Below are 9,270 nucleotides of genomic sequence, written 5' to 3'. Positions count from 1 at the left end.
TTCATCAGGTTCAGAATAAAACTTCCCAACCGAGCTCCTCCTCCAGTGGTCACAGGCAGGGCCAAGAGGCCATCAGGCATCTCAGCTCCAGAGAGAAACCTTGTTGCAATCCGACTTCTTCCTTCCCTCTCCCCAAGCTTGGCCTTGGCAGGACCCAGCGTGGGCTCTGTCCTCAGGGTTCTAAGCTCCAGAGCAGCAAGAATTAAATGTGGGCATCATCGTGGTGCCGGGATAACTCATTTGGTGCCTTTGCCAAAAACTGCTGAGCTGTCAGAAGTTTACAACACTTTTTAAAAATTTTTTTAAAAATAAAAATAGAAGTTTGGAACACTTAGATAATAACTCAAACTGGGATGGTGTGACTGGATGGAAACAGGTCTAGGAAAGTTGAGAGGAGAAACTCAAAAGGAATGGACGGTACTGGATGTGGGGGCAGAAAAGAACAGGCTTCCAGTGTCGCCGAGGGATTTGGATGTTAGTATCGGCCTGGGTCGGGAAGATCCCCTGGAGAAGGAAATGGTAACCCACTCCAGTATTCTTGCCTGGAGAATCCCATGGACGGAGAAGCCTGGTAGGCTACGGTCCACGGGGTCGCAGAGTCGGACACAACTGAGCGACTGAACGGAACGGAACGGATCAGCAAAGAAAAAGTGCCCATATCAGAGAAAGTTGGGTAAATTGGTTTGTGTGGAATAAACAATTCTATTTTTGGTCATTCGGTTACATTTAACTATTATTTATTGCCAACTTACTAAATGGGAGAGTACTCCACAGGAAGCCAGAAATGAGCAAGTCATAGTATTTCCCCTCAAGTGACTTTTGGCAATAAAACTAGCATTAGTGCTGTGGGTCTTCCACCTGTATAATGAGCTTTATTGCCCTTGCATTGTGTCATCCATCTTGGCTCAGATGTAAACAGCCTGAGGGCAGGACCATGTCAGATTCTCTTCTGTGGCTCCAGCACCTTTTCCCATGGACCCAGGACAAGGCAGACACTTAATACATCTTTAGTGATGAATGGAAACTCCAAACCTTTATGAGTTTGTCAAGGAGAACAGAGGGCAGTGAGCATTAGCAAAGAGGACTGAAAAGAGGCCTTTATATCAATAACCTCAGATATGCAGATGACACCACCCTTATGGCAGAAAGTGAAAAAGGACTAAAGAGCCTCTTGATGAAAGTGAAAGAGGAGAGTGAAAAAGTTGGCTTAAAGCTATCCGGTCCCATCACTTCATGGGAAATAGATGGGGAAACAGTGGAAACAGTGGCTGACTTTATTTTTTGGGGCTCCAAAATCCCTGCAGATGGTGACTGAAGTCATGAAATTAAAAGACGCTTACTCCTTGGAAGGAAAGTTATGACCAACCTAGACAGCATATTAAAAAGCAGAGACATTACTTTGTCAACCAAGGTCCGTCTAGTCAAGGCTATGGTTTTTCCAGTGGTCATTTATGGATGTGAGAGTTGGACTATAAAGAAAGCTGAGCGCAGAAGAATTGATGCTTTTGAAATGTGGTGTTGGAGAAGACTCTTGAGAGTCCCTTGGGCTGCAAGGAGATCCAACCAGTCCATCCATCAGTCCTGGGTGTTCATTGGAATGACTGATGTTGAAGTTGAAACTCCAATACTTTGGCCACCTGATGTGAAGAGCTGACTCATTTGAAAAGACCCTGATGCTGGGAAAGATTGAGGGCAGGAGGAGAAAAGGACGACAGAGGATGAGATGGTTGGATGCTATCACCAACTCAATGGACATGGGTTGAGTAGACTCCGGGAGTTGGTGATGGACAGGGAGGCCTGGCGTGCTGCAGTTCATGGGGTCGCAAAGAGTCAGACATGACTGAGCGACTGAACTGGAACTAGATGGACTCACTATCAGAATTTCAGGAACTTCCCTGGTCATCTGGTGGTTAAGACTTACCTTCTAGTGCAAGGGGTATGAGTTCAGTCCCTGGTCATCCCTGGTTGGAAAGCTAAGGTCCCACATGCCTCCTGGCCAATAAACCAAAGCAGAAGCAACATTGTAATAAATTCAATAAAGAGTTTTTGGTTTTTTTTTAATGATCCAGGTCAAAAAAAAAACCTTTAAAAAAAAAAAAGGAGTTTCAAAATAAATGCTGATGGACTTTCAGATTTCAGTGCTACATTTTATCTACATTTTGTCTGTTTCTCACCAAAACTCCCAAGTACCTCTCCATTACCTCTTCAGATTCCAGAAAGGATTGGCTGGAAACCCATGAACTCTATCTCTTAGGGACAGACAGGATTAAGCTTTAAAAACACCACACACACAAATACAGAGTCAGTTTCATACAAACCAAATAAAGTAAGCTGTATTCCCATCTGATCAATATAATTCTCCTGCTTCTAGCTTAGAATAATGATTAGGACTTCAGGAAACAGATATGCATTATCTAATTGTTTAAAGAAAAACAGATAAAACAACACTATAAAGTCAACTGCAATTTAGGGTTAAAATAAATTAGAGGAAAGTGTGCTGTGCAATCTTTTTTTTTTTTTTTGGACTATAATTTATGTAAAATGTTGTGTTAGTTTCAGGTGTACAGTGAAGTGATTCAGTTGTATATATATATGTATATCTCCACTCTTTTTTAGATTCTTTCCCCATATAGGTCATTACAAAACATTGTGCAGAGCTACTTGTGCTATACAGTAGGTTTCTATTAGTTATCTGTCTTATATATAGTAGTGTGTCGAACCCAATCTCCCCATTTATCCCTCCCCTTTTCCCTGCCTGGTAACCATAAGGTTATTTTCTACATCCATGATCCTATGTCTGTTTTATACACAAGTTCATTTGTACGATTTTTTCAGATTCTACATATAAGTGATATCATATGGTATTTGTCCTTCTCTGTCTGACTTCACTCTGTATGATGATCTCTAGGTCCATCCATGTTGCTGTAAATGGCGTTATTTTTTATGACTGGGTAGTATTCCTTTGTATATATGTACCACATCTTCTTTATGCATTCCTCCATCAATGGATGTCCTTTACCAAGGAATACTTCCTGTGGTTATAAACACACAGATCAGAACTTTAAAACTTGAAGCATGCTTCCTTTGAGATAGAAAAGTGATCAAACTTCCAAAAAACATTTTTTTATTACTAGCAGCAGAGTGGAATTAATTTTCGATAGGAAAAATTTTAACAGGAGCTCCATAACTTTAGAAAAACTAAGAGGATTTTACTGACATTTCCATTTTGAAATCTGCCTTTAGGTGAATGAACATCACACATGAAACATTTCTGTGTTTCATAATAAAACCTCAGTTAATCAGGGTGCCTCAGGAATAGGGCTGTTCTGCTAAATTAAATTTTCATTTTGGGTAAGGATTAACCAGAAAGCCCCTTTAGCTGGAACATAAGTTGAAATTAAAAATATGTATATATTGCAAATTGATATCTCATCTTTAAAATGTGCTATAATAAATGAAGGGGCTTCCTGGTGGCTCAGATGGTAAAGAATCCACCTGCAAAGCAGGAGACGGAGTTAGCAACTCAGTGACTAAACAACAACAAATTTGGAAATAGTGTTTTTTAAAATGTAATATATGTTTAGCTATTTATATTGCTTACGTTATTATTGACGCTATAGTTGCTCATTCATTGTGTTCTTACCACTTGCCAAGTCCTTTGTCTGATCCCCACAACCCACTGAAGGAAGCCCAGTGGAGGCATGTCTAAGGCAGTGCCGTGGTAGGCCTTTCAGGGCCCTCCTCACATGGCCCCCTTTGAGACTGAGGCTTGCCTTCACCCAGGAGTCACTGTGGTGGGTCCCTGACCAGCATGCTCTCCCCACCTACCATCTGAGAAAACTCCCCTCTTGCACAGACATTATTACCTGCTATTTTTCAAGTACATGCAGATACCATCGTGAGGAATAAAGCACAAATTTTGTGATATTACTGAATTCACTGTAGCTTTTAGTCCCATGGTTGACTAATCATATTTAAACTATCATCACTAACACATGAAGATATTTGAAAAGAAATATGTTTATGTTTAAAGGGATCCTCCCACTCAGAATTTTGAAGTCACTGTTCTAATCTGTAACAGAAAGACAGTTCTGACTCAGCCGAAGCTCTGTGGACAGGGACTCAGGAGAAAGTCTGTCATTTGCTTCCTGTTCACAGCCCTTCATCCTCTGAGGAGTCCCTTTAACTGGATTCACACCCAGGGTTATTTGCTCTGTTCTCGTTTTCTGCTTCTCTGTCTTGCTCTCTTCTTCTGCCTATGTTTTATTTGTAAGTTAATTTTTATTGGAGTATAATTGCTTCACAATGTTGTATTAGTTTCTACTGTTTAGCAAAGTGAATCGGTTATACGTATTAATCTATCGCTTTTTCTTTTTTTTCATTCCTTCCCGTTCAGGTCACCACAGAGCATTGAGTAGAGTTCCCTGTGCTATACAGTAAGTTCTCATTGGTTCAGTCGCTAAGCCATATCTGACTTTTGCCACCCCATGGACTATAGCCCGCCAGGCTCCTCTGTCCATGGGATTTCCCAGGCAAGAATACTGGAATAGGTTGCCATTTTCTTCTCCAGGGGATCTTCCTGACCCAGGGGTTGAATCTGGGTCTCCTGCATTGCAGGTGGTCTGCTCCTTGGAAGGTGGATTCTTTACTGACCGAACCACCAGGGAAACCACCAGGTTCTCATTAGTTATCTATTTTATGCATAGTATTAATACTATATATACATCAATCCCAATCTCCCAATTCATCCCACTCCTCCTACCTGTATTTTTAATTATTTTCAGGTAGGCATTCCCTTGTCACCTTGATGAGCACTTGCTGTATTCTTTAATCCTTTGCTGTAATCAGCGTCTACCACTCTCCCTATCAGCTTTGAGGAACTTACCCCAGTGCAGAGACGGAGAGTTAGACTAGAGAAGATGCACACAGGTGCATGCCCTCCATGAAGGCTGGCTGCGCTGAGGGTAGCAGACACAGCTGGCATCCACTCACATCCAGGAAAGCACCCTGCCCGTGGACCCCACTCCTGCAGCCAGCAGCACGGTGCTCCAGGCTCTCTCTGGCTTAGAGTCTGTTATCTCCAAATGAAGGTTCGAGGTACTAGGACAGGACACCTCCCGGAGTCCTCCAGCCACTGACTGATGGACACTGTCTGCCGAACAGACCAGCTCCGTCTTCCCTTGGGTGGGACAGCCAGAGTGTGTGTTCCACTGGCTCGCAGAGTTCCCAGTGCGATGACCCTCCAGGAGTTTGCAGTAGTAACTTGCTTCATGAAAAAACCTTCTGTCATCCCTTCCTTCTGCTGCTCCCCTGATAATGTTTCCTGGGCTCCCCTCCCAAATAACCTTGGGCTGTAATCCCAATCTCAGACATTGCTTATGGGGAACTCCAAGTTAAGTCCTTTGCCCTAATAAAGGGAAGTCCTTTGCCCTAATACCTTTTAGACAATCTGTTTCTAAATTAAAGAAAAGGGTATTTGGCTGTCATCTAGTACTTCTTAGATTTATATTAATTATTCCATTACCTAGATTGACACTTACATAGTTGTGACCAAACAAGCCACTTAATTTCATGCCTCAGCTCCCTTATTGTATTGTATTGGTTTGGTCAAAAAGTTCATTCAGGTTTTTCTGTAAGATGTTATGGAATGAGGGTCTGAACTGGAGAAGCGATTCTCCAAGTGCAGAATTCCCCTGATGTACTTTAAAAATTCTCCAGATCTCCAGACAAAACTGAAATGTGAATACAAAAAGGTGCCCTCAGAGTCATTCAAAGTAAATGACAGAAATATCAGAAGAACAGGCAGAGGAAGAACTCACTGGCTGTTGGGCCTTGGGAGGTGATTATGGGTCTCTCATGCTTCTGCTCATCCTGCAACCAGAGGCTCTGACCACCTTTATTCCAGACTGTCCTTTCAAAGATGTTGCATGGCAAAGAACCCTGGGAAATACAGGTAGTATCTTCTAACAGGCCAGTGGCAGGTCTATTTACTGTCTAATGTAACAAGGACTATGATTCCCTCCAGGGCAGTGGGTGAGCAGATTTGATGGCTTGCTGCCCATAGTAAGAAGCTCAAGTTCCCTGAGCTCTAGGTTTTTCAGTGCAGATATAAGCCCACACCTCTGGCTATCTGGGAGCACTAAACCCTTTGTTTCTGACCCAAGGATCTTGTATCTTCTGGTGGCATTCTTGAGTCGATGCAAGCTAACTTTTTACCTTACAGGTCAGGTAAAGTCTCAGACCCTTTGCAGTACTTAACTTTTGGGGGAAAAAAAAAAAAGTGCTGCTGAATCCTGTACTATTGGTGTTAGTGATGAGATTCAGGCTGGTAGAAGGGTTTGTACCGTAAGTTACACTGTCTGAGGACAGGGTCTGAAGTAGAACCTAAGAACACACACAGGTCCAAGGTTCCGAAGCCATCGGCTTGAAGAGTGAGACAAGTAAAATCTTTATATTGCGAATAGGCAAGTATATGGATGTTGGTGGTTTCTCCATTTTTATGGTTTTGTATGTGTTCTTGCAGCAAACAAGAAGCTATTTATCATTTTATTAAACACTCACCACTGACATTTTAGGAGAAGGAAACTGTTACTGCTTAGAACACAAATAACACACCACAGATAACCTTATAAAAATGTGGCAGTGTCTGTGTAATGAGTGATAGCAGCGGTGGAAAACTGCTCACATAAAAATTATTGCCAATATATGTGTTTGTTACCAAGAAAGCAACTTTGTTTTTTAGGTGTTGGATAGCGTCATACAAATTGACAGCTTTTATTAAAGGATTGTCTTCCCACTGTGAGCTTCTCAGATATTTATGGTGATGAATGTGGTGAATTGCAGAATTTTCTCTTCCTACTGAAGTCACGGGTTACACTGAGAGGCACCATTTCTATTATGTAACAGGAGTATCTTTAGCTAAAATCCTCAAACCTAGCAGGCCTGTGCCGTTTGCACATCTTGCTGATATTTTTAAAGAACTAAATTTGGCAACTGAGGGCCCCCTATGCTAGCATGCCTTAAATTATAGTTACAATGTCAGGATTGAAACTGAGAGCTTCACTTTGGACTCAGCATGCAAAACAAAGCAGATCATGGTATTTAGAAACTTCAAATGACCATCTGACAAAGAACTCTGCATTTCTGTCTGACTTTTTCCAATTAATATAATTTTATATTGTTCAAGGTTACATTTGAAAAGTATTTCCTTCCCAGTGATCATTACCATGGGCTAAAGTGTTTGATCAGCCACCACCAAATTAAACAGCTATCAGTTAAGAACTAACAGCACTTCTCTGATATTGTTAGATAAAAATTGCCTTAATATTTCTCCATCAAGTTTCTGAATTGGCTTAATGGATATGTATCCTCACTTGCTAAAAACTTGTATTTAAAATGTTTACCATTTGGAACTACCTGTCTGTGAATTATCATCATTTGAATTCTGTTCAGCTATATTGAAAGGGCGTACTGCCTCTGAGACCCATAAGTCCTAATCCTAAACTCTGTATTCATACTATAGTTGTCAGTGATTGAGTTTATGAGTCAGTGTTATGGATCTGAATGTGTAAGTGTCTGACTCTACAACCCCATGGACTGACTGTAGCGTGCCAGGCTTCCCTGTCCTTCACCATCTCCTGGAGTTTGCTCAGATTCATGTGTCTTGAGTCGGTGATGCCATCCAACCATCTTATCCTCTGTCATCCCCTTCTTCTTTTGTCTTCAATCTTTCCCAGCATCAGGGTCTTTTCCAATGTGTAAATAAATTTATGTTAACAAAATACCATATTTATTGCTTAACATATTAGAGTTTACTTAAGATTTTATCTTTGTAAGATACTTCTGGGGGAAAATATTTTGAAATCCTTAGACTAATTGAGTTTTTTTAAATTTATTTCTTTTTAACTGAAGAATAATTGTTTTACAATATTGTGTTGGTTTCTGTGACTTCCCAGGTGTCTCAGTGGTAAAGAATTCACCTGCCAAGCAGGAGATGCAAAAGACTCAGTTTTAATCCTTGGGTCAGGAAGATTCCCTGGAGGAGAAAATGGCAACCCACTCGAGTATTCTTGCCTAGGAAATCCCATGGACAGAGGAGCTTGGTGGGCTACAGTTCAAACGGTCACAAAGAGTTGGACATGACTGAGCATGAACACAATTGATTTTTAATTTATTTTTCCTCAATTCTAAACACTGTTTTCCTCTAATTTGAACTTGAACTCTCACTTTCCCAAAATTATTAAACCATAAGACAGAAATGTTACCCAAATGGACATATATCCCAAAGACACACACAAACTCTTGTCTTACTGTCCCAGCTTTGCTTTACCTAGCGGGATCTAGTTGCATTATTCAGTCACTGTCTGAATCAGACCTGCCAACTTTTCTGATTATTCACTTTGTGTGAATAAGTTCCCATGTCTCTTCCCTCAAACTGCTTTTGCTCTGGTTCTCTGATTGTCTACCTCTACCAAAGGGTGGGTAGAATATGAACAACAACAACAAAAAGGAAAGCAGGTCATTTGGGGTAGTTTGTTAACTAACAAAAAGCTTTTAGTGTAGTAAATTATTAGAATTATTAAGTGGGACAATAGTTGAGTCTTTCGTGCTGTCCTGTGAGATATCTGTAGGATGAATTCCGGGCAAACCTTGTATCACACAATTGAAATTTTTGCATCTCCAATCAGGGTCCTGTGCCCCAGGCTACGTATCAGTTATCTCTTGTGTGACAAATTACCCCCAAACGCAACACTTAGAGTGACATGCACAGGTGAAATCACACTTTCTGTGGATGAGCACCTGGAACCGTTCCCTGGGTGCATCTGAGCCAGGTCTCTCCTGAGGGCATGGTCATGCAGCCATCCAGGGCTGTGGTCTCATTGATGGGGTACAAGGTTCAGTCTCCCAGTTTCCATACTGACCAGCATGGTTGGTGTGATTCAGCCACACAGGCTGTTGAGTTGAGAGTTCTAACTCCTCACTGGCTATTGCCTGGAGCCCTCCCTCGGTTCCTTCCCACATGGACTTCTTCTTGGTCATCATGGCCAAAGACTCCCCTCAGCATGGACAGAAGGACCATGCAGAAAAGCGTACCCAAGACAGAGAGCACAGCCTTTTTGTAACCTAATCTTGAATATGACATCACTTTTCCCATATTCTCTCTCTTTTTTTTTTTTTTTTTTTGATGTGGACCATTCTTTTAAGTCCTTATTGAATTTGTTACATATTGCTTCTGTTTTATGTTTTGGTGTTTTGGCCATGAGGCAGGTG

The 9,270-nt window shown here is 41.4% G+C and overlaps 1 long non-coding RNA gene across 1 annotated transcript; it reads right to left on the bottom strand.

The window, feature by feature from the left end:
• LOC148776165 (uncharacterized) lies at positions 1–5,278 on the bottom strand. Its single transcript, XR_016038583.1, has 3 exons — positions 4,886–5,278; positions 1,922–1,992; positions 1–267 (listed from the first exon to the last, which is right to left on the bottom strand). It is a non-coding gene; the product is annotated as an uncharacterized LOC148776165 (long non-coding RNA).
• Between the last annotated feature and the right edge of the window lie 3,992 nt (positions 5,279–9,270).

This window comes from Moschus berezovskii, chromosome 11 (genome assembly GCF_049115385.1).
Source record: "Moschus berezovskii isolate FMDL1 chromosome 11, NW_MosBer_1.0, whole genome shotgun sequence".
Classification (NCBI taxonomy): domain Eukaryota; kingdom Metazoa; phylum Chordata; class Mammalia; order Artiodactyla; family Moschidae; genus Moschus; species Moschus berezovskii.
The sequence above is the reverse complement of the archived record's forward strand: the minus strand, read 5'-3'. Positions and strand labels throughout refer to the sequence as shown.